This window comes from Manis javanica, chromosome 3 (genome assembly GCF_040802235.1).
Source record: "Manis javanica isolate MJ-LG chromosome 3, MJ_LKY, whole genome shotgun sequence".
NCBI lineage: Eukaryota > Metazoa > Chordata > Mammalia > Pholidota > Manidae > Manis > Manis javanica.
The window spans coordinates 50,902,640-50,928,466 of NC_133158.1; the positions used below are offsets into that span (position 1 = coordinate 50,902,640).

At 47.0% G+C, this 25,827-nt stretch overlaps 2 long non-coding RNA genes across 3 annotated transcripts; one reads left to right on the top strand and one right to left on the bottom strand.

Moving 5' to 3' along the window:
- The first annotated feature begins 589 nt into the window (after positions 1-589).
- On the top strand, positions 590-25,800 carry LOC108385892 (uncharacterized). 2 transcript variants are annotated; one of them, XR_012129153.1, is made up of 6 exons: positions 590-725; positions 2,994-3,196; positions 7,068-7,208; positions 14,673-14,759; positions 15,500-15,597; positions 20,360-25,800. It is a non-coding gene; the product is annotated as an uncharacterized lncRNA (long non-coding RNA). The 2 variants fall into 2 exon arrangements; XR_001850421.3 differs by lacking the exons at positions 7,068-7,208; positions 14,673-14,759; positions 15,500-15,597.
- On the bottom strand, positions 14,251-23,422 carry LOC140848379 (uncharacterized). Its single transcript, XR_012129156.1, has 3 exons — positions 23,300-23,422; positions 21,979-22,033; positions 14,251-14,818 (listed from the first exon to the last, which is right to left on the bottom strand). It is a non-coding gene; the product is annotated as an uncharacterized lncRNA (long non-coding RNA).
- Positions 25,801-25,827: the final 27 nt, after the last annotated feature.

Genomic DNA, 25,827 nt, shown 5'->3' on the forward strand with positions numbered 1-25,827 from the left:
TAAAAAGACTCTAGGAAATCTAGCTCCATTATTTTGTCAACTACTTCCTTATTTTCATTTTTATTCCTCCTTTTCTGAGTCTCACTATTGGGATATTAGCATTTTCTTTGTTTTTCTTGTAATATTTTCTGTTTTTCTTTGTCTTTCTCTTAAAGAATTTGCTCAATCTGGATTTCAAATTCACCATTTTTTCCCCCTAAGGTTGTATCCATCTGCTATTTATAAAGAAATGTGTTCTTTATGTCAACTATTCATATTTTTTATGTCTTATGCTTGATTCCCTTTATGTTTCTTTATTATTGCTTCATTTCACCTTATTTCTTGATAATTTATAAAGCTAACTTTAACTTCTTGGACTTTAAGAAAATTTTTGTTTATGATGGAATCTGCAATCCAGCATTTGTTTGCCTTTTTGGAAATGGTTATGCTTCTCAAATGTCTGTCGCTCTTTTGAGCTATGAGTTCATTTTCCACGGTGAGGTTGGGAGAGGATCAGCGTCTCTGTCAGGTAATAACCTGTGGGAGAAGGCTGGACTCCAGTCCACACCCTCTGCAGGGAGATGGGTGGGGCCTGATCAGCCGCAGACCCTATGCTACCTGTAGTCACTCCACAGTCAGCCAAACCAGCTCCGCGGGTCAGCTCTCTACCCTTTGCCCCAGGGGAGAAGCAATTTTAGAAAGAAGTGCTCTTCAGATTCCTTTGGCATGGAGGTTTGAAAAGGGAGGTAGGTATCAGAGAAGGAAATCAACTGCCGGAGGTTTGTATTTCTCAGCTCCTCAGGTGCACAGGACCTCTGAGACGCCCTGAGCTTTCTCCTGGGGACACAGGGCTGGGTCGGTATCAGTGTAGGGCCTGTCCTGCTTGCCCCTGGCATTGTGGGGGGAGGGGCAAGGACAGAGCCCTCAGCAATGTTTCTACTTCACTATTTTCACTGCCAGCCCACCAAGTTCTGCTTCCAGCAGAGCCTCTCATCCCTTCATAGTCCTGCCCTCCCCGCCCCTCCGGTTCCCTGGGGGGTTCTCATAATTTGATAGTTTCCCCTGTAGCACCTCCTGGGTTTATCTTGGGCAAATCAGCGCCCTTGATTCAACATCTTAATTGAAAATAGAGCTGGGATCCACTTATTAGCTATCTCGCGAGTGCCCACTTTGCTAGGCATCGTGCTTCGTGCCCCAGGACCCTCAGTGAGTGAAGCAGGCTCATTCCTCATCCCACAGAGCTGCTTCCAAAGCAGTAAGGAACAGCCGCAGAGCCGGGTAATTCATGGCAACTGTGATCAGTTCTAGAAATGAGACAGGCTAAGGGCCATGAGAATGTATGGGGGACTTATCCTAGGGGTTAGGGAAGGCTCCCTGGAAGATGGGACACTTGAATTGATACTGGGATACTGGTGAAATGTAGCAGTAGCCATTGGGAGGGGAAGGGTGGGTGGATGAGACAGGAGGGCATTTGCTGAGGTGGAGAGGGTTTTTAACTTAATTGTTGTATAATTAGAGTTAATTACAGAGTAGAGGTAATTAGAGTTACAGAATAGAGGTTTTGTTAACATAATAAACTGTTCTTTTTCAAAAAACAGTGATTAAGTAGTTTATTTATTTAAATGACTATATACACATATATATTTGCTGCTAAGTCTCAAAAAAGTCTCTTAAGTGACCCAAATCGTCATTTGGGGTAATAAGAAATTTATAATTACAGCTAGCATGCATGGGATTACCAAGGAGCGGGCAGGAGGCCACGTGGCTCATGTAACTGAACAAGGGTGAGCCTGATGCTAGGGAGGCAGGCAGGGGTTCCTCACAGGTGTAAGGGTTTCGGGCTGGGTTCTGAGGGCAGCGGGAACCTCTGGCGAGTTTAAGCCTGAGAGTGATCGGATACGAGTGGCTGTTTCCGAAGGTGACCCCAGCGGTGATGGGGGCGGGGAGCTGGGCGCAGGGAGGCCTGTGAGGAGGCTGGTCCCAGAAGGGGTGCTGGTGGCTGAGGCAGGATGCGGGCAGTGGATGCGGAGAATAGAAGGTGGGCTTCACAGATACTTAGGAGCTGGCCTTGTTAGGATCTGGGGACGGGATTGGCCAAATGACAATGGGCACCGAGGAAGGACATCCTGGAGGAGAAACACATCTGTGGGGAAGATGGAGATGACTCGGCTGTGCCACTGGATGTGTAACTGAGATCACAGAGCCAGCGCAGAGGTCCGGCTGGGGAGTCACTGACCTGCAGACGCACCCGAATCTGCGGGGGTGGATGTGTCTGCAGCGTTTCTCAATGGGCACGAGTATTGGACACTGGAGTGGACACTTCCTTGGTGACATTGCCCTCTGTTTGGCCTCTCGGGCTCCCACCCATAAATGCTGGTAAGGCAGCCTCCTTCACAACACTTTGACAGACCCAAATGTGTCACATATTTCCAGTGCCACCTCCCCTTGATAATCTGGAGCCCATAAAGAGAATATAGAATGAAAAAAGAGAAAAAGGCAATCTGAACCTTGAGGTTTGGTAGAGAAAGAGGAAGCTGGGAAGGAGGAAGAGGAATGTGTGGTGTCCAGGCTGAGAGAAGAGTGTTTTCAGAAGAGGGGGTAGGTCAACTGTACTGAATGCTGAGAAGTCAAGCTGAGAACCCAAACACTGCATTCTAGGGCCTGGAGGTGGATGAGGATCTCAGCAGTGCTGGGTCAAGGGCCTCGTGTGGGTGAGGGGTGTAGGCTGGGGCGAGGCAGGTTGAGAAATGGGTGAAGACAGCAAGGGGTGTCCACGTGCACAGCTGTGTGTGCATGTGCATACATTCCTATATGGCAGCTACACACCCTGATTTTCTGAGCCGGTACTATTTTAAACTTTTTGACTACTTCTCACAAGGGCAATTACTGAAAAATGCATTTAAGTAGAATTAACTTTATAATTTTCATATAAATCATACAAACCAGAAAAATGATCAAATTAAGGCTCCTTGTCAGTTTTTTGAGAAAATATCTGTTGTTTTCTTGTTTTAAAGAAACAAACCCAACTAATGCTGAATATTCAGTAGCAGCATTACTCAGAAGACTTCTGATACACACTGTCGAAGGACTGAGTTGCCACTTTCAGGGGAATTCCAGATGCAGAGTCCCCACGTGTTCTGAGTCACAGCGCACAGGCATCTGAGGCAGAGCAAAGCACGATCTTGGCCTGAGGGCTCCTGCAGTGACTCTGAGGAGGGTGAGTCATTCCATTACTGGAAGTCATTCCTCTTCAGGACTTCTTGAAACAGGAGATATAATTCCCCGGGTTGAACAGTAACTAAGAAAAAAATTAGTGGAGAGGACAAACTGCTCCACTCTTATTGAGTCATCATCTGGCAGATTGGGTTACTGGCTGTGGGTGTTGGGTATTTTCTTGATTTTTCAATCTGTAGCTTCTTGAGTTGTTCCATTCTGTACTTTTTTGTCTGCATCGTTGAACATGATTGATTCTCTCTGCCCTGTATTTATAGTTTTGCATATTTAATGGCTGGTTGGAAGAAAAGTTACAGTACAGTACACTCCCCTCGCCCACCCCCCAAACAATCAGAACTTATTCTCACTATGTACCACTTGCTCCACTCTGTCCCATTCCCTTCCAGCCGTTCTTTCTCTTTAATGCTGCCTGAGACTCACTAAAGTGATTTCAGGACCCACAAATAGGCCCCCAGCTGCAGTGTGGAGGAAGCAAGGGAAACCCACAGGCACAGTGGGTGAAGAGGTGATTAATACCCCTAGCTGGTGAGTTATGCCTTAGGTTCAGAATCACGGTGCCCATCCAGTGAGGGGCCCTCCCCACCGGCTGTCCCAGTGGCTGGGAGGCTCTGCCTCTCCCCATGCATGAGGCCTGGTGGCCTTGTGCCCTGGCTGAGAGCCCCCACCGCAGCCCCGCCTGCCGAGGGATCAGTGCAGACAACAGATTGGTGCTCTGTCCACAGAGGCCTGTGGGTTTCCTTTGTCTCTCTTCAAGTCCGGGTTTTCCAGACTGTAGTTTGGGGCCTATTAATAGGGTCATGAAATCAATTTAGTGTGTCTCAGACATTGGTAGAAAAAAAAAGAAATCAAATGGAATAGAATAGAAAAGTATTTAAATAGGAGAATAGGAAAGAGCAGAGCACACAGGACATAGTAAGGATAAGTATCCCCCTGTTTTAAGTGTGTGTGCTGTGTATGTTGTATGTGGTGAGTGGTGTGGGTGGTGTGTGTATGTGTGGTGGGTAAGTGGTGTGTGGTGTATGTGTGAATGTGTGGTGTGGAGTATGTGGGGGGTGTGTGTGAGTGTGTGGTGTATGTGATACAGGTGTATTAAGTTGTAATCAGAGTGGCTTTGCCCTGAAAGTAACAAAGATTCAGGGTCCCTAGCACCTTGCAAAGCCCTGTACTATTTTGGTATTTGTAACACTAGATCATGCTATTTTCCTTAAAGATGGATAAGCTTCATTGTCCTTAAGCCCCGGGCCATTTCTGGTTGTGAGGTAGCATGCTTTACTTCCCGTGGGTCATGTGCAAATGCGAGAAATACCAAACCCCACACTCTCACGCACTTTCCACATAGCGGCCAGGGTGTCTTTGGCTTCCATGTACAAGGCTTCCTAGGCCCCCGCAGTCCTCAGAATAAACCCAGGCTCCTCAGCTGGGCCCAAAGGCCACTCTTCTTATCCCTGCTTCCTGCTCCAGTCTTCCTTGGGGCCACTCCTCACCCATTCTCTGCCCCCACCAGGCTAAATTAGTGTCCTGCCTTCAGACTCTTTGTTTGCTCTCTTGCCTGTGGAGGTTGCTGCCAGGATAACCTTCAAGCCCCTCTTTCCCAGATTCCTCCTTTCCTTCCTGCACTCTGCTTAGCTGTCCCTTGAGGGTGCCTCCCCTTCCCCAAGTGTGGGCCAGGTGACTGTCCTGTAAAGCCCACAGCGTCCTGCACTTCCACCAGCTCAGAGCTATGACCTGCTGCGAGTTGCTCGCCCCTGTGCTGTTTCCCCAGCTCATCCTGCGCCCTTCTCCTGGCTGGCTCTGCTGCAGGTGACTGCTGCGTACTACGTCATCCCTCATGCCAGCCCGAGGGTCAGCAACTATTAGCACCTTCCTCATTATACAGATGAGAAAACAGAGGCCCAGAAAATTTAAGTGACTTGTTTACAGTCACATAGTGGTGAAACCAGGATCCTGACCTTTGGACCTGGCTCCATAGCCCCCTTTGTGACTAAATGAATTTTAAGAGGATTTAAAAGCTCTTTGTAACCTTAGCTGATCTTTAAAAAGTGTGGATCATGTTAAAAAGAAGGTTCAGGTGAGCCCCTAGATGGAAATGACGGGGGTCTGGGAGAGCTGGATTTCCCTACAAATGCTTACCATAGTGCTGTGTGGGCTAGAGGTAGCCTTGGGGGTGGACGAGGTCCAGGATTGAGGATGGGGGTGGGCACAGTGTGGGAGAAGTGGGGGGAGGGGGAGAGAGAGAGATCACTTAGGCACAGGAGAGCAAATCCCTCGACCCTGGAGCCCTGCAGGGCGCAGAAAACCAAAACAGTCTGAGCATGTATCACCATGGAGCTCTACCCTCACCCTCTGTCTTGCCAATGGGTTTCAGCCCCGGGCAAGTTCGCTATGGATTCAGCGTGACCAAAGAAATTGACAGCAAAACGTTCTTTGGGGTGAAAGGGTTATACCCAACTTCATTTCCAGGTGGCAGGTCAGTCACTAGAATCTCATTCACTCAGAGCAAGTCTGCATGCAGCAAGCCAGTCTCTGCCTCTGGGCCACTCTGTCTGCACAGCTGTCCTCTGGGCCTCTGTCCTTGGCACTGCACCACTCCAGCCTCTGCTCTGCTCTCCTGCAGCCTTGCAGCCCTGCCATCATGTCACGCCCAAAGCACTGGGCAGAGCTCTTTTTATAGAGTCAACAGCCATGTATTGCCCACAGGTGTGCAGTGAGCTAGTCAACCAGGGCCAGGTAAGAATCCTGGTCCCAGGAACTCTCATTTTATCCACACCCCCATACAATATTTTTCAGAGTGCTCACAATGCCCTTCTGTCTAAGTGGATTCCTTTGGCAGAGCACAAAGTACTGAGGCCATACTGTTATAAAGAGAGAGAAATTGTAAGAAAGCAGGTCCAGAGAGCTGACATCTGGGCCATGATATTGACAGATCTGAGCCAATCACACTGTGTTCCTCAAAGGGAAAGGAGTCCCAGCTGACTCGGATTGAGCGTGAATGGCTGGGTGAATCAGCATTGATTCACAACCAGCTCCTCATTTCATTAGAAGCGTCCTGTCCCCCAGCCTGAGAGACATGGAAAGCCTTGCCTTCCTCTGGGCCCAGACTCTGGTTTTCAATCTTTCAATAATTAACCTCTGCCTCCAATGTCCTGACATGTCCTGTAAGTGGTCTTACGGTAAAGCAAATGCACTTTAAGCAAAGAATTGTACTTTCCTGTTACACCTATAGTAGTGGCAGTAATGGTATGTTTTGCATAAAATCTGATACGTGAATACAATAATTTTCTAATGTTTATTTGCAATGAACTGGTGGTAGATTCAGACAACTGGTTACTATTTAAATGTATTAATTCTTCCTTAGAACAACTCTTTAGGCTGGGGTAGATCCCATTTTGAGCCTGCAGGGTGAAATCTGTAGTGGGCCCAGGAGCCCATTAGTCTGACTCCTCAGAACACCTGTAACTGCCCTTCATGCTCTGAGGCTCCAAGTCAGGAGCACATAGGACAAGGCTCTGTCTGCCTGGGAGCTGAATGTCCTCCAGTGTAATCAGATTGCTGCTGCCTAACCGCTGGACTGATGAGGCCCACCAGGCCCAGTGAGGTCTTGCTGTGTAGCTCCAGGCTAGCTAATCAGCAGAACTGCTCCAGCCTTGAGTGCGTGAAGCTGCAGTGGGAGAGGGGAAATCACGAGGGAGGAGAGAGTCTTTGCAGCTGGGCTTGACGATATCTGGGGTGGCTCTTCCTATCATGGCATTACGTCTACAGCTCCCCAGTCAGTGCCTCAGGAGCTGGACTCAGTACCTGCAGAGGGCTGCCAGCTGCCCTATTCTGACATCATGTACTTCCTTCTGAACTTTTAGGTACATGGGCTTGCATGACTTTCTCAAGAGGTGCCTAGGTCTGGGCTTCCTATCAGTCTGGCGTTGATGCATGCCTACATGGTGGTAAGACAAAGACCTTTGAACCACTGATTTATGATCATGGGAGTAAAAACTATATAGGTGAGTTAATTTTAGTAAACAGTGGAAAAACATTAACAAATAAACAATATTTTAGAAGTTAACAAAATTGAAAACACAGTGACTATTATGGTCTGAATTTTGCCCCCTCCCCTAAATTCATATGTTGAAGTTCTAACACACAGTACCTCAGGATGTGATTGTGTTTGTAAATAGGGCCTTACAGAGGTAATTCAGGTAGAACGAGGTCATTAGGATGGACTCTAGTCCAATATGACTGGTGTCCTTATAGGAAGAGATTAGGACACAGACACAGAGAGAAGAGCTATGCCAGCCGAGGAGAAAGGCCACCCGAGAACCCGCCCTGGTGATATTGAGCTCAGACTTCTGGTCTCCAGAACTGTGAGACAATGCCGACGAAAAGAAAATTCTAGAGTAAAACCCCAGAGAAGAGTTATTAGGGTCCTATCTGAGGCCAACTTTAGGTCAGTTGCCTGGGAAACACAGCCCTTCTGCAGAGGAAAGGTGCCCTGGAGAGGAGGGCTTTCTCACCCAGTACGCACGCTTGCCCACCCACAAAGGACGTCGGCCATGTTGTCAATACCTGCCTTCTCTGCTTAGTGCCCGCAGACACCGGCGGTACGGGGCATCTCTGACCAACCACTACCTATGCACAAGGAAACTTTGTAGAACTATTCAGACGTAAAGCAGATGTACAGTGCTTTCCCTACAGACCAGAAATCAGGTCTTTGTTTAAAATAACCTCAGCATTAAGGCCAAGCACTACTCAGAAGCCTGTATCCTTAGCATTTCTTCTTGCAACAGTCATTTTCTATTGTTTAAGCCCCGGGGTCTGTAGTGCTTTGTTCTGGCAGCCCTGGTGGACCAACACAGAAGCCTTGTTCGTGTCCGTTGCAATGCTGGGAAACGGCTCCCTCTGCTGGGTTTTATGCTAAAGACCAAATGCCCTGAAAACAATGAATTTTATGTTTGGATGGTACAAAATGGAGAACAAAGCACTCAGATGCTTCTTTATAGAATAAGGACTATAAAATCTTTATCAACTGTAATCAGGGTTGATTTGAAAAATGTTCAGCAAGTGGGCTGGCTGGCTCCCTACTATGCCAGTGTGGAGGTGTGGGGGGAGCCGAGGGGCCAGGGCGGAGTGGGCAGGACTTGGGTGGGGGAGCGCACTAGCCCTTATGACAGATGCGGCTGTGGTGGGCATCCGGCTGGATCAGTTTGTAATCCCATAAAAATAGTTTCCCAGTCCTCCTTGTCAAACTGCAAATCTTTAACTTAGTCTGGAACTCCTAGAGATAGTTCACAAACAAGTACTCTTTTCTGAGCAGGAAATCGCTGTTTTTCTGTGGCTTGTGGTTGCAGAACACATCTTCCTTCTAAGTAAGATTAATGCTGTTAACTTCACTGTCCTCCTGGGGGTCAAGTTGCACGGCTAAGGCTGTGAACAGGACGGCAGGTCTGGAGAGCGACTCTAGCGCGGTGCAGTTAGAATGCTAAGCTTTCCACTGTTTTCAACCTGGGTCACCACTACAAACAGAGGGTAATCCAAGTCACTTGTGCTCCCAAAAGCTGTCCTGAGAATGGGAAAATCAGCCCCTAGAATTTGTAGTGCTTCAATATTTTTTGACTGAGTGAATGGTGGTTCCAACACCATGACATGGAAACACTGGCAGCCTGTGTTCCAAACTTGGGTGGTCCCTCAACTCTTCTGAATTGCCTGTGTGCAGTGAGAATTTTCCTTCTCTTGTACAGTCTGGGGAAGGTGATAGCATGTTTTGTGACACGTTCAGTGTGCACCTCTTCTGGGCGCAAATGAGAAGACAGGTGAAAGTGAAGAGGCTAGCCCATCCAGCCCTGCCCACCACGACCCAGTCCGAAAAGAGGGCCTGGCGTTTGAAGCAAGGACTGTCCTGGCGTGTCCAGGCTGTGCAGAGGGGAGAGTGAGGTCACACCATTCCCTTAGGAGGATAAGGTAGCTTCCGTGACTCCTGCCTTGAACCTTCCATTCATTCCGTCATTCAGGTACCCACAGAGCATTGACTGAGTGCATCCCATATGTGCCTGGCATGTGCGAGGGGTATGGCAGGGAGCACGAGGGACACAGACTCTCCTTTCTGGGAGCTGACACATGGGAGACAGACACGCTTACAAGAGAGGCTGATTAGGGAGAAGTACAGGGTGACATGGCGACATAATGGAAAAACGAGCATTGTCCAGCTGTGAGGACTGGGAAGGCTCACCTGGGACAGTCACCTCTGTGATGGGACTTGAAGGGAAGAAGGAGGGGTGGGATGGGGAAGCATTTCAGGACAACAGAACAACCTGAGAAAATGCCCAAACAGTAGCACCATCAGAGCAGAGCCGGGGCATGGTGGTGGGGGTCAAGTTCAGCTGCGGGCTGTGGGGTTTACCCCATTCCCACTCGGGCATCCTCTGCTTGCCCAGCCCACACCTGGACTACACTGGCCCAGAGGATAGGTCTTTCCCAAACTCACACAGAGGGGCTGTGGGGGTGCTGCTGGGCCCAGAAGCCTGGCTGCTCTGAGGAGCTGAGAAAGTACATCCCCAGGAATCAAGAGGAGCTACAGTCCTCTTTGCCAGTCATAGTTGCTTCTCATGGATAATTGTCCTTATCCTTATCTGTTTACCCATATGTATTGGGCACTTCTTTGAGGCAACACCACTCTCCATCCGTTGACTTGGCCTCTCAGGGAGATATCGCTTATCCCCCTGCATGAAGTCTGACCTCCTCTGGATCCAACCAAGTGTTTCATCTGCTTACCTTCCATTAGAATCACCCTAGACCTTGGTTTGTTGCAGTTGTCACTCTATGCCTGGTGCATGGCCCATAGTGGGTGTGCAATACAATGTGCGGCTGAATGAATCTGTTCTCAAAAACAAGGGACTATAGGAAGACCTCTTGGACGGGAAGACCTATGGGAAGACTGCTTGCATCTAGTCCTTACTGTAACACACAATTAGCACTCACTTCTGCACATACTGCCTGCAGCCCATCAAAGGTGCTGCATACTCTTCATCTCCAACATCCCTGCTCTCAGGAGCTACATCAGCCTGCCAGATGGCACCAAGAATAAAAGAAAGCAGCCTCAGAAAACAATGCTCTAAGGACCACATTCTGCGGGAGCAGCCCTCAGTACTCTGTCCTAGCTTATTAACTCTTATTTTACACAAAGATGATAACTAGTTCTGATTCACTGTTTGTCCTAGACTCCTGCAGATTAGAAGTTGTAAAAAGGAGGCATGGGTTACTGAAGATAGAGTGGAAAGAAGGAAAAGAGGAGGCTAACAGGGTTAGGAACATGGATGATGTTGACAAGTGACAATGGATTGCTCATTATTGGGTCTTGAGAAGGGTCTTCCCAGGTTCCGATCAGGAATAGCTAAGCCATTGCTGCTGCTGTTGTGGCTTAACAGTGCCCTTTCAGGGACACATGCTGTGTTGGACGTTCTGCTTTTCTGCACCAGTTCAACCTCAGTGGTTGCCTCTGTGGTGTGACCATCAGCCCTGAGCTGGGTTGATTCCCTTCTATTTCATCCTTCTCAGCCTTAGCTTCTGAGTCACCACGGAACCAGCACTGCCAGTTCTGATGACATGCAGACAACAGATAATAATCTTCAAGCATTTCTGTCTCGATCTCTAGTCATTTGCAACTTGATGCTCACTCAACCCTGAATCACATATTTTTTTCTGAGCGTAAGATTGAGAAATTCTGTGCTTACACAATATGTTATTCTTTTGTCTCTTTCTGGCATCTGCCTTGTGGTTTAGATGTCATATCTGAACTTCCCCTTCCTTCTTCAAAGGGTCCACTAAGCTGTGGTGCCATGTTCTATCTGTTATCCCAGATACCAAAGTTCACAGGCACTGATTCTCCAATTTCCCTTTTAGCCAGACTCCTCCCTTGGGCTTTTTCCTAAAATATCTCAGCTGTCATCTCAAATATGTCCCATCACCCCCAAGAGTTACACCATGGGAATAAAGTTGGTATAAACCCTTTCACCCCAAGAACATTCCTCTGTCATATTTTCTGTCTCACTGAATCCATAGTGAACTTGCCCAGGGCTGAAACCCAGTGGCAAGACAGGACTCTTAAGTAAATACCATTCCCAGAAAATATTTATTCCCATGGTGTAACTCCTGTTTTCTGTATGTGGACCATACTTCCCCCCACAAATACTTCAGGAAATATTTAGTGACTTCATATTTATATGCCCAGTATTCTGTAAAGTATAGTAGGAGATTCTTTCTAAGAGTGGAAAATCCAATCTTGCTGACTGGAGTCATCGAAGCACATGTGGATATAGGAAGGCATGAGATATGCAGCCCAGCCATGGTTCCCTGCCTCTCTCCTCAGTGATGCACAGGAAACATGATATGTCCAGATGCATTCTTATGGGCTAGCAGTTGCTCCACCCCTTTCCCAACCAAGAAAACCTGTGGCATTTAGGGAGTGATGGGGTGTTATCAAAGGGACAATCTTAAATATCTGTTTCTCGGGAGAGTCATCGTTTAGAAACGGTGATACTTAGTAACAATCAATGTATTACAATTTATAGTGAGCCCCCACCTGCAGCTTCCCATGAGCTGGCAAAGAGAGGGCTATTTTCTGTGTACAGATCTCGCTTCAAATAAATAAGCTGAGTTCTTGAACTGCCTTTGCTTCCGAACTGCTGATTGTAATTAGCAGAACCACACTGTGCTGGGAGATAAACTCTTGCAGAGGAGCAGTTGTTATCCTGTCCGTGGCTGATTGTGGGTCATCGTCACTCCGGAGGACTGGTGAATGTGTGTGCCTGTATATTCCAGCTTGAGGGCCAGAACTGTTGTTTCTGGGCCTGATTCTCAATTTCCTCATATGGAAACATGGGGATCTTAATTCCTACCTCACAGGGGTTGTTGTGGAAAATCAACACTGCACTGTGCTGGCATTAAGTGGTTGCTTGATAAATATTTTCTGGGAATGGTATTTACTTAAGAGTCCTGTCTTGCCACTGGGTTTCCGCTCTGGACAAGTTCACTATGGATTCAGTGAGACAGAAAATATAACAGTGGAATGTTCTTGGGGTGAAAGAGTTTATACCAACTTTATTCCCATGGTGGCAGGTCAATCACTAGAATCCTGTCCACTTGGAGCAAGTCTGCATGCAGCAAGCTGGTCTCTGCCTCTGGGCCTCTCTGCCCTCATAGCCATCTCAGTCTCTGTCCTCAGTGCTGCCACCACTCCAGCCTCTGCTCTCCTGTAGCCTTGCAGCCATGCCGCCAATGTCTCCCAGAGTGCTAGGTGGAGCTCTGTATATAAGGTCAATAATGACATATTGCCCACACGTGTGTAGTGAACCAGCCAACCAGGGCCAGGTGAGAATCTTGGCCATAGGAACCATCACTTTCTTCACAGTCTGTTATGTAATTTTTCTCAATAGTATAGGAGAGAGACCTCCAATGATACCTGCTACAATAAGAACAGATGGAAACTGTTTTAGGTGGAATTGCCTAAAGAAGAGGTGTGTGGATAAAGTGAAGGTTCTTATGGCCAGGATCCTCACCTAAACCTAAACTACTTGATGATGTAACTGGCCTGTTGCTAGGCTACTGTTTGCACACCCGTAGGCAATAAGCTATCAGTGACTGAGTCACTACATAAAGAGCTCTTCCCAGTACTCTGGGCAGAGGCAGAGACTAAGGAGGGTCACAGACCTGCAGACTGTTGGATGCAGACATAATTCTCGTGCTGGACCTATCACCAGGAGAACAAGCTGGGTAATAAACCCTTTCCCCCCAAAAATGTTCCATTGTAATTCCTCCGTCTCACTGAATCCATAGTGAACTTGCCCAGGGCTGAAACCCATTGGCAAGATAAGGTGTGTCCGTTTTCATTGTTTTATAGGCTTCAGTTAATCCAGGGTGTTCCCTGCTTCCGCCTCTTCCACCAGGAATTGTGCCCGTGGGTGAGCTGTTAGCTGGGGGCTGTGATAATTAGACTAAGGTCATGCATCTGTCCCCTGTGGGCCAGTTAGCTCAGCCTGGCTCCCTGTCCATGCACATTGATCTTAATTTAACCCAGATAGCAGGCTCGCAAATCTGTGACCACGTCCCAAAGGACAGACACTAAGGGGACTGGTTTCTCTGGATCTGGCAGGACCCCCGTCTGCTGGAGAAGCAACTCCTCAGCAGCTCTGCTGTGGTCATCGTGACCGGAAGGTGGTGCTGTTTCTCAAGGAAGAACAGCTGGGGGGGATGCTGGCACCTTATTTTAAAGGGTGTGTGAAGTGGTAGAATATCAGAGTTGGCGAGAATCTGCAAGGTAATTTGGTTCAGGTCCCTCACTTTCCAGGCAAGGAGACTGAGACCCAGAGATATGAAACTCTTGCCCAAAGGCAAACCACAGAGACAAGGCTAGACGCCGGTCTCCTAGCTGATGAACTTCTGCCATTTTCACTGCAGGAAAGGATTCCTGGTCCTAAGTGGTATTAAGCAATTAATAATGCTCAAAACAAAATTGCATGAATCACTGATACCTAAATTGGTGATGTTTCCAAGGAATTAAATTGTCCATGAATTTCAAATGTCAATCCTAATCAAGGGTCAGATTCAAACCATCTGTTTTGATTTTACTATAAAAAGCATTTATATAAATATCTCTTACTTAACAGATGATTTATTTTCCTTTTCCATACATGGGAAAGAAGAAAAATAATTGGTATGGGTGGAATTTTATTTGAAGTGTAGGTAAGCATAGTTTCTGTTTAAATGATCACGACTGGAACAACCTGTGGGGTTTTCACGTGCTCAGGGCAAGCAGCCTGATAATGAAAATGGTTCCAAGGGAGTTATTTTTAGCACCTTCATAGCACATGGAGAGTGGAGCAACCCCACAAGCACGTGCAGAATCTGAATTCAATCTTCTAGAAGTTTCTTTTGTGAAAATAACTTTGTTTTAAAGGAAGCTTGTGCTTACTTTGTGGGGACAGTAAGACTGAGGAAAGTGATAGCATGTCCCATGTTCTCACTGTGGGTTTGTCAAGGCATGGTCACTAAAGGTCCTCCAGGCTTTGGGAGCCTGGCCTACAAAATTCAAGGTCTCTAGGTGTCAGGGCCTATACCTCTGTACTTGGCACCAGTTACAACTTTCCCTGAGATACTGATTAAATAGAAGACATCATTGCAGTGATAGCATCATTTGTTCATTCATTTTGGAGAGGTGGTTTTTATTATTCTCATGTTTGCTTGTTCCTTCAGAGCTGTGGGAGACTAATAAGAACAGATAGTTTCTGAGATATGGGTCTCCTGGATTCAGGATGATTAGATTTCTATTTTCTGAAAAATATTGTTTATCGAGTAACTTCGATTTTTTTCCTCCTTGCACCGATGAGAGAACAGAACTGCAGATTCTCCAGGTTGTGATCTGTTCTTGATTGTCCCTTTATCCGTGCTTTCTTAAGTGACTCTCTTTGTTACACCAGCATCACTGGGGACACATGTGAAATGCAGAATCTGTAACCCCACCTCGGACCTCTGGAATCGGCATCTGGCGCGGCAGGGTTCCCCAGGTGAGCTGTGCCATGACGTGAGAGAAGCCGTGCCGGGAACCCCCGGGTCTGTTGGGCATCTGGAACAGCCAAGAACGTTTACCTTAGTTCAGTCTCTCTTTTCCTTTTAGGGTTTTATCTTTCCTCACACGGTTGCTCTTATTTGTGCAATTTCACACATTTACTGAGGCCCACGATGGGGTGGGCACCATCCTAAGGGCTGGGGTTAAAGATGAAAATCCTTGGCCTCATGGAGCCTACGGGGGGACATAGAAAATAACTTTACTTATTTAAAATACATAGTGCGTTATATGGTGGTGAGCTATGGAAGAAAAGGCAGGATGAGGGGTGGACGAGTGTGTGGGAATGGGGACAGTGGTGTAAGGAGGGTGAGGGAAGGCCTCCCAGTGGGGCCCTCTGAGCAGAGAGGGAAGGGATGTGGACGGCCTTGAGGAGGGCTTTGGGCAATCCTCCCTTGCTCCCTGAAGCCCCTGAATGGGTCACTGTACGCCAGGTTTGCCCAGATTTGTCAAATAAAAATATAGGACACCATGTATTTTTGAATTTGAAGTTGAATTCAGATTAACAATAAATAAATAAACTTCAGATTAACAAGTTTCTGGTATGATATAGTAGCTTATAATACTGTAAGTATGTATAATTTAGTGTATGTACTAAATTGTGTATTTTTAAAGGATTTCCCATGCACTATTTGGGACACAATTGTACTAAAAAGGTTCCCTCATTTACCTCAAATTCAGATGTAATGGGGTGTCCTGTATTTAATTCAGCAATGCTCTGTGTGACTGAAGGCACTGGAGCAGGAGGCTGTGGTGGGAGAAGACCGCTTTCTCAGCAGGTAACTATTTTGACCTGTGCCTTGCTCTCCAGGCCCTGGGCAGGGCCACCAAGAGGCTGTGGCTGTCTGTGGCCTTTTTGTGTTATCCCCACAGATGACACCTGGATGTAGTTTCCCTCGACTTGTTTTCTGTATTCAGATAAGAATTTCCTGAACTAAGTACTCCTAAAGAGTCTTTTCAAGTAACAAACCTCACATCTTAGAATACCCCTAGTTGTACATTGCATTGTGAAATCTCACATCACCCTTTTGAAAAAGCCACGAGTCATTCCTTTATCTGTCTTGTAAGTTTGGGGGAAACTCATGATTATATCCAGGCAACCTCCACACAATGCGGCCTTTGCAGTTTTCCAAGTGCTGTTGTTGAGGTGGGATGTGCAGCCCCTCCTGCCTCCCAGAACAGTCTCTGGCATAACATGTGTGTGTCTCTGCTCAGAGTCAAGGCATTAACCTTCCAAATTTAAATCCAGGGAAACCCTCCTCCTCTTCATCCTACTGCCCTTTATTTATTTCTTTTAAACCATATCAATTGTCAAGGAGGAGGCTGCTGAAATAACAAGAGCATTACCTCTTGCAGAGCTCAAGCTTGAAGGGAAGGTTCTCGAACTTGAAGCTTTGCATTTTCTAAGTGGGAGAATGATGACTGTAAACAGACCACCTGACTGAGCTTAAGACAACCTGAGGGGCCACTTTGCTGTATTCTCTCTTGTTCTTTTGAACACTTGCCATCATAAGTTAAAATAATCGATAATACCCAAGAAAACGTATGGTAGTTGATTTTATAACAAGCCCCTCCAATGAGAGCTTACAGCTGAGTTTAGGAACAAAACTTCCTCTTTGCCTCCTTTTTTGGGACCTCTGGGTGGGACAGTGGATGGCAGCCAGTCCCAGCCAGCCTGTGGCAGTGTGTCTGTAGGTCCCAGCTGCGAATGTGACAGTTTCCTGGGGTGGCGCTGGAGTGAGCCACATGATAGGATATCTTCTGCAGAAATATTCTGTACAGTAACATCAGCTTCAAAGCAGTTTTAAATCCACTGACTCCGAAGTACCCCTGGAGCTAACATTTTCCCAAGTAATTAAGAATATAAGTTATCTTTGTTTGTTATGTTGTGTTTTCAGGGACCATATGAAAAGAAATTAAGTTGCTGTTTAAACTGATCTGTGGTTCTATTGGAAGTGTGAATGAATTTAGACTTGTTTTCTGCTGTTCTCTAGTGCACTAGGAGCATATGTGTTGAACTACCTGGTTTGCAATTTTAAAAACTCTTTTCAAAATTTGGGATAGTGAAATAAATAGTAGTGTATGTGTGTGTGTGTGTGTGTGTGTGTGTGTGTGTGTGTGTGTGTTTCTCGCATTTATATTTTTCACGTTCTACAGGCTTTCTTATTCATTATGACTTGGTTTGTGAAACTAGGACCCTTTTTTAGAAACTTCAGAATGACAATACGGTAAAATGATCACTAAAAGTGAAAAACAGGAAAACCATCACATGAAACCAACCAACCAACCAACCAACCAGTAGGTGCATAAAAAGCAGAACAGCTACATTTTAATTACTACCCAGGATATATAAGATGGATTTGAAAAAATTTAACATAAAAGTGCTTCAAACATACATTTTAAGGGTGAACAATGGTGGCAATATTAAATATTTTGTTTAAAAATAGTTTTCACATTAAAAGTGTAATTATATATAATTTGCACATGAACTAGGGAAGTCATGCTATTGTAGCAGTTGTATTTTTTTTAAACATAAATGTTTTCTTATTACCACAGTAATACTGATACATTGTAGGAAATTTAGGACATAGAGATAAGCAAAAAGAAGAAAACAGAAATCACCATAGTGGTACCAGGCATAGAGGACCTCTGTAAATTTTAGTGTACATCCTCCCATTTTTTTCTATATGCATTTATTTTTAAAAAGTGGTATCTATCAGTTTCTTTTAAAATAGTCTTTTAATTGGTATGTAATATGAGGACAGGAGGAGACTGGAATGAAGAGGGAGGAAGATGAAATTTTACAATGACTCTGACACTAGCACACGAAACAAAGACCCGGTGGACAAATAGAAAGCAGAGTGCCATAGTTGTTTGCTGCTTTTATTTATATCGTAGTGACAGTCCATGACATGCTGAGACTTTCATCGTCAGTCATTTATATTTTTTTGCAAGGCTAAAAGGACATTTCAGCATGATTTAAGAATGAATGAGTCGGTTTAACTTTTTCGGCCATGATTAATTTCAGAAACATTTGAAATTTCCATCCTTGACATATTTGAACCTTGCAACTTAATCATGCTTATTTAGTGGTTAAGACTCTAACACATTTTCCACTCTACTTTTAACCAAGCAAAGCACTAGTTGGGAAATACCTAGCTGCCAGCCTCCTGGGTTAGAGGCAGGCAAGATGAAGAAACTGACACAACAGGGGTAATTTACACCCGGACGCCACCGCAAGAGCCCCCTCGGTTAAAAACCCTCTAAAACCTAACCCCCAACGAAAGAAAGTGAAAAGCCTCACACATTCGCCCAATCCCTGAAAATAAATATTTAGAAACCGATGACTCCAGGAAACAAATGTACTCAGTGCTTCATCATCAGAAAGATTCGCAGTGGCACAGGCTGATAGAAGCTGGCATTTAAACAATAAGAACAAAAATAGCTGTGTGTTTCAGCCGCATCTGTCACCATATTGTCCTCAACATGAGGATATTAATTTCACAGTTTTTGTAGATAAGTTTAAACATAGGAACATGTCACAAATAAGCAGCAATCTCTGCTAGGCTACATCAGCTGGGATTTCAGTCTGCAATTTTTAAATTCAGCCGGGTCCCCACGGGCCAATCAATATTGGTGGCAATTATTCTTAGTACACGGTCCAAATGAAATGGGTGTGTTTTTTTCTTTTTTATCAAGGTGGGAGATTGTGATATAGAAATAAGCAAATTCCCTTGTGGTTGGCAATTGGGCCGCCTAACAGCTGCAGCAAGTCTGCTGTGGGTCTCTTTTGCTTGTTTCTCGGGAATAGCCCTATAATGACCACATTATTTTAACCCTTTAGTGTGAGCTGTGTTTGATAGCTACTTCGGAAAGACCTAGCTTGTGTCAAACAAAGAGAGAATGAAAAAAATAAACAAGCCGGGAGCACCTCCCAAAGCAGCTGCTGGGGAGCATTACCTTATACACAGGTTTTATTTACACCCTGGTTTCTAAGCCACAACCTCTAGAGGGCCAGTGCTTGGGACACAGGGATGTTTTCATGAAGCAGAGTCAGTTTACATTCTAGAGGGAAAGATGGAAAAACCTTTTTTAAAAAAAAATTTTCCAAGAGGGAGACACTGAATTATGTAAATCCCTAGATTTCAGTCTTTGAAAAATTCTCTTTTCCTTTTTAAAATTTTTCTTTTTCCTTAAAAAATTTTTTTTTGTCCATTTTGGGGGGCTGTGGGAAGCCATGGTGGTGGTGGGGGTGGGAAATAAACAGAAAACTGGAGAAGTGGGTGTCAGAGTGCTAGGAATTTTAAATTAGTCTAATGTCACTTCATGTTAGCTCATTTTAAAAAAAGCAAAACCAGTTAAAACTGCATGCTCTGTTTCTACCTGTGTTTTCAAACTACCAGGTCTCCCCCAAAAATGGCTCAAGAAATGGAAATGTCTGAAAAAGAGCCAAAGATGTAAGCAGAAAAGCCCCATAATAAAAAACAGCCTGGTGGTTCTTTCTGTAAATCCAATAGACCATTAGCCACCTTGGGAGGGGGGGATTTTTCTTGTGGAGTTTGGTTATTTTTCTCTCCTTTTGAAATAAGAACTGGAATGCATGAAAGGGAAATCTTAGGAGAGTTTTAAGGTCATATAATCTATCATAAAACCTGTCTGCACTGTGCAAGATCCAGGTACACGTGGATTATCATCTATAATAGGGACTCCTGAGGATCTATGTCTGGACAGAACTGAGTGCTATTGAATTTAAGATAACATTTAATTTATTCTTGCCTAAAACAAGGTATGGATGGAGTGTTTATTCATCTGTAATTCTGCACTACCTTTTTGTTAATCACATTTGTTTTGTTGCTTGGAGTGGATCAAAGTCGCTGGGAATTGGTGGTTAGAAGTCTGTATTCTAAAGCTCAAAAATACTTTTTCTCTCCCCCTTCCCCATTTTGGAAATGTTTAGAATAAAGGTTCCTGATTGCAATGGTGATTTGTGGTTAATATCATTAGACTTCTGGCTTGGATTAATACTGCTAATTAGTTTCTGTCCTTGACTTTTTCCAATTAAAGCATAGAGGCCTTGGTGTTAAACACCTGGGCAGATTACCTAATTAGATGACAGAAACATACACAATTGTTAGCAGGTAATTATTTTAACTTTCACTGCTTGTTTGGTATTAAACACACTGATGAAAGGGCATCCTTTCTACCATACTAACTGCAAAACTTCAGCCCCCAGGTTAGGAAGCTGGTAACGGTCTTGCCTTCTAAATAGACAATGTTGAGTCCTTTTTGGTAAATATGTGCAGAAGTGACACAAATTTGGTTTTTCCCCTCACACAGAGGAGAAAACACCCATGCTCGAGGCCCCCACTCTGTCCCCCACATGTTCCTTGCCAAGTAGGTGATGAGCCAAGTAGGACTGGGACTCTCTGGGTGCACAGTGCTCATGGGCATTCTTGGAAGTGGGCTTATCTGTCCCAGGGCTGAATAATGCTGTGGGAGCCTCATTGCTCTAAAGGTAGGATGTATTATCCTCTTTTTTAGGATTCAGAAATGAAAACCCAACTTCCACACTTGATGTTCTTAATAAAGGAAGAGATTGAAAGCCACTGGGATCCTTCCAACTCCGAGAGCAGCGCCACAGCCGCACAGCTCACCCCCGGGAAGGGTCAGGCCCAGATGGAGCTGAGCAGGAGGCGCCCGCACGGACTCCACTTGGGATGCAGAGAACTTTACCCGTGGAGGTGCTTCTCTCTGGAAGCGTGTAACAAATCTCCGCACTGTCATACCGACCTTTGTTATCTCAGCCCCATCCAGTCCCTCCGGACCAGCCCACGGGTGGCACTGACCGTTTGCTGAGCATGCTTTGCCCTTCCACCCGCTTGGCTTCTGCTCTCTCTATTCCCCCTCCAACCACACCTTCTACCACATCTTCATCCCTTGAGACTCTCTTTCCCCTTTGAGACCCATCCTCCATGGTATTCCTTCTCCAAAACCTTTCCTAGAATCCTCAATTGATTTATTTCTCTTTCCTTTGAATGCCTTTTCTATGAACCTACCGCATTGTGTTTTGTATCATTATTTGAGGCCCTGTCTTTACTCTTGGATGCTATCAGCCTCTTCATTCATTTGCTCAGCAAGCCTTTTCAGAGGGTGTGCTGTACGTAGCCACCCTCTTCTAGGTGCTGAAGATGCTGTGATAAACGCCTTCCTTGCCCACACGGAGCTCACAGTCCATGGAGGAAGGAGGGCAGACAGCAGATAGATTAAAAGAGGTCATACAGTGCTAGCAGCTATGAAGGCAAGGCTCTCCCTAGACAGGGAGACCAAGGAGCCAATGTAGGAAATAATGATGAGCTCTCAGTGAGCCATCATTTCTATGCACTGATTTGTCTAATCAGCACAACAGCACTATGAACTCAGCCCCACTGAGTCCCAGTCCAGAGAAGAGAGTGGGGATGACTCACTCCATAGACAGGTAAACTCCAGGGTGGTTAGCAATCTCGCCTAAGGTGAAACAGCTGGTCAATAGCACATGCATTCCTAAGCCCAGTCCCCTCCCTTTCCTCTTGTCATGGCCACATAGCGCCTGAGCAGGACCTGGGGCATGGCAAGCCCTTGATGAACTATGTGGGTCACACACCTGAGGATTCTTCCTCTAGAATGACTCATGCACCTGTCCCCTGCTCCTTGTCCCATCCTCCCCGCCCTAGGTCAAGCCTGTGCCACCTTGATCAGGACGTCTGTTCTGTTTTTCTCAGCTTTAGTCTTCCTGGTTTCCTGCAGCTGGGAAACTGCCCAGGCCTTGGAGGGATTTGGCTCTGATGATGGGATGAAACTCCTGGGGTGCCCCTCACCCCACCCTACCCTGGAGCCGACTCCACAGAACCCTAGCTGTGAGAGAGCCTGGTCAGTAGTGAGTGAGTGGGGCTGGTAGAGCAGCCTGGGGGTGGCACGGAAGGCCCAGCCAGCTCTCAGGTGCAGGCAGAAGGCTGGAGGGCCTGTCCCAGCCTGAGGGGTCCCTGGGCTCCTGGGAAGCCTGCTGCCCAGCTGGGTGAAATCAGGCACTGCTCTGTCCTTCGGACTGTCTGACTGCCTCCTTGGACCTGGTGCCATCTGACCCCACCTGTCCTACCTCTCATTTTCATCCTGTCCCAGCTCACCTGGATGTCTTGAGTCTTCTTGGTTTCTGCCATGTGGTAACATGGATGGATAATCCTGTGGAGCAGACAAGGACTGAGGTCCCTCATGGGCCAGTGATCCCCCATCCAAGCCTCAGTTTTCTTATCTGTGAAATAGGCTAATAATAGAGTTGCTCTAAGGATTCAACTGAATAACTCTGCCTCTAAGGAACTAGCTGAGTGCTCAGCCTTTAGTGGGTGCTTGGTGAGTGCTAATTCTTTTGCTGTAGGAGTCCACTTGGCTGGTTGCTGCATGAGCCCTTAAACCAGTCCTCCTGCATATGCTCTAACCACAGCCAGCCTTCCTCCAAGCCCTTCTCTGGCCCCTGAGCACTTGTAGACGATAAAATCCAAATATTGCCACCGAAGTTTCCGTGCTGTGCCTGGGGTCTGACTTGGGCTTTCACTTCTACTACATCAGTTCTCTTTCCCACCACGCTGGCCTTACTGCTCCTCTTAGAAATGGTTTGTGCCTTGGTGCCTTTGCTCACTTCTGTTGTCCCTCCTGCAGCGGCCTTGTACCATTTCCTCCTGATGGGCTCTCACCCATCCTCAGCAGACATACTCGAGGGGTCTGCCTTGCTCCCAACAATCCACCTTTATCCCAGCAATGCAGTTGGCGCCCAGCCCCGGGGCTCCTTCTGCAGCGGGAGCAGGACTGACCTAGGTGGGCCAACGGATTTGCTCTCCCAGGGGTTTGGCATGGGGCTGAGTCAGTCCTCTGTGTGGTGTACCTGAGCCTGGACACGACTGCTGTGTCCAGGACAGTCCCTTCCTGCCATGGGCAGGGGAGGCAGTGCAAACAGCGAGACAGAGGCAAACCCACCCAGCATGGCCTCTCCTTGGTCCCAAAGCACCCCTTCCCTCCAGCGCTCTCAGGGCCCATGCCACTCACATGAATGCACCTCCCAACCCTGCTCCCTGTGAAGCCATATAGTTTGGTATTAGTTTTCCTTTTAGCACAAGCTTGGCTCAGTTGGAAGTCAGTTGTTGAATAAAGGGGTGAAAGGATGAATGGATGCTGGGGAGAAAAGTTCTAACACCAGATCAGGGATCATGGGGAGAATGTGTTAGAATGCAGATTCCCCAGCCCCACCCTGATGTAGTAGGTCCAGGTGGGGCCTGAGAATCTGCTTTGTAACAAGCCCTACAAATGCTCTAATACAAGGGGTCTGAGGACGGCAGAGATGGGCTAGCTATGGACTCCCAGGTCTGGGCATGACATCCGTTCTTGTAGAGCTTTGCTGCAGCTTGCGCACGAGGCACCAGGCCTGTGCCCAGACCCTTACCCATGTTACCTCACCCAAGGCACATTCCTGTGCGGAGGCTGTCCTCTGCTCGGGCAGTGCGGAGTCACAGGCAGGCTCGGTCCCTGGCTGAGCTTCCCGTGAGGTGTCTGTAGGAATGCTCGGGCTGTGCTCTCCTCTTCCCTTGTTTGGAGAAATCTCCACCTCCTCAGTCTCCTCCCCTCCCTCCATGGGGCATGTTCGAGGGCCCCCCAGTCGAATGCCCCTACTTGGAGGTTGGCTTAGGGGTGGCAGGCCTGAGAAGCAGGATCTGCATGTGCCCTCCTGGTCAGGATGGCAGCAGAGACGTGGGCTCCCAGGGGCAGCCATGCAGACACTCTAATGAGTACGGCGCCCCACGTCCCTGGTATGAACTACAGGGGTCTGTGCCCAGTAGGAGTGGCACCAGCCTTTGCTCTGCACATTCTGGGTGGTGCTCTCCGAGGCAGAGCTGGTCATCCATTACTGTGCAAGCAGCCACCCCCATACCTAGAGGCCGAATGGCAAGATTTGTTTTGCTTATGACTACAGTTTGGGCATGGGCAGGGTTTGACAGGCACAGTCATTTCTGTTCCACGCAGCATACGCTAAAGTGAGTTGAAGGCGGGGGGCCTGGGACTGTTGCAAGCTTGCTCACCCACACGGCTTGCGGTTGATGCTGGCTCTTGGCTGGGGCTGTGGCCAGGACACCTACACGTGGTCTTCCCACGCGGCTGCTTGGCTCTCTCACAACATGGTGGCAGGGTTCCAAGGGTGAGCGGAGAGAGAGTGTGAGCATGCACGCGCCAGGCAGTTCTGTCACCTAGCTTCAGAAGCCATGCAGCTACTGAGGCCCACGTTCAGGGACAGAATTAGACTCACCTTTGATGGGACAAGTGTCCAAGAATTTTCAGACAGAATTTAAAGCTGGCAGAGCTGGCCTGTCTTTTCCCCCATCTTTCCCAGAGCTCCTGTAAGCTATTATTTTAAAATAAATTCCTTTAAGAGTTAAACTATCTGAATGGATTTCTATTCATAAAGGGTCAGGCTACACACCCAAGTCTGTCTGGTTCTCAACAGTGTTTCCTGAATCCTGCATTGATTACCTCCTGGAGGGCACAAGAATAGAACTCCTGTGGCTGATTGATTAATTCAAGTCTCACATGTGTGATGAGTCCCTCCCAGGTGTCAGGCCCTGGACATGCGACGCTTCCCTGCATTCTGTGTACAGCCGGACGAGAGCTACAACAGGTAGTGAGTCTGTTACAACACAGTGTGCTGAGTGCTCCAAAGGGGAACTTCAGGAACACATGTGGAGAGCCTAGCCCAGAGGAATTAGGGGGTCGAGGAAGGGTCCTAGGGGATTGACATCAAATCTGGAACTCGATGAGTGAGTACGAATGAATTAGGCTAGTGGTAGCGGCAGTGGTGGTGAAAGTTTACTAAACATTTGGGAGCATCTGTAAGTTACTACAGAGAGAGCAGGATGTGCAAAGGCCCTGGGCAAGAAGAGGCCAGCCCCCTAACAGGAGTGGAAGGGGTGTGTGTGAGTAGTGGGAGAGGAAACTGAGACATGAGGCTGAAGAGGTGAGTTGGGGCAGCTCACGTAGGACCTTCAGTTGCCTGGTGACTTAATTTAAGGACAACCCCAAAGTCAGACATCAGAAGTACTAGAGGGAAAAAAGGAATTATTTGATAAAGTCAGGGGCCCACATTTAAACTCTGAGTGGCCAAATAATTATATGGGAATATCATTCAGAAAGGTCCCAGTTGATGCCCATCCATTCATTCCACAAATATTTATTTGCACGCCTACTCCATTCCAGGCCAGTCGTAGCCCAGGCTGGCCAGCATGGCAGTGTCTTTCTCTGTGGCCTATAAGGGGACATAGCTTTCTTCTCAGTGGATGCTCTCATAACTCTGTGGTCAGGACAAGGTGCCAAACGAATGCTGGCAGTGTGCTGATGAATGCTAACTGGCCAGAGTCACAGACGTGGTGCCATCAAGCTACTCGGCATCACAACCTTGGCTCTGAACGGGCACAGCCAGCTGGCTGCCCTATTGCTGTGGAAGCACAGACATGACAGCATTTCTTCAGGCTGAACGGGAACAATAGACAAGCTCCTGTTGCCTTTCAGGTTGATGACAGAAGCAGATGCAGATGAAGTCTCATTTAGAGGCACTGAGAAGGCCTGAGGATGGGCGTAGACCTTTAGCCAGACCACGCCTCAGCAAGGTCTTCCAATTTCCAGCAACTGGGAGTGTCTGTAAGTCACCACAGGCAGGGAACTGTAGGTGAGGATGACTGGGTTCTGATTTGCAGAGATGTGTGCTTTGATCCCAGACCAAGTTTCAGCAACAAGCTAAAATTTGAAGCTATAGCTCTAGAGGTTCACTGACTGAGATCAACACAGCCAGCAACTTTCTATTCTAACAACTAAGAACAAGGCAAGAGGGAGGGCGGGATAGTCAGAAGCTGAGAAATGGTCAGGCACTGATGTCCGGCTGTGCTTTGGGACCCACCTGAGATTCTGATGTGGTAATTTCTAGCATGTGCAAAGTCTAT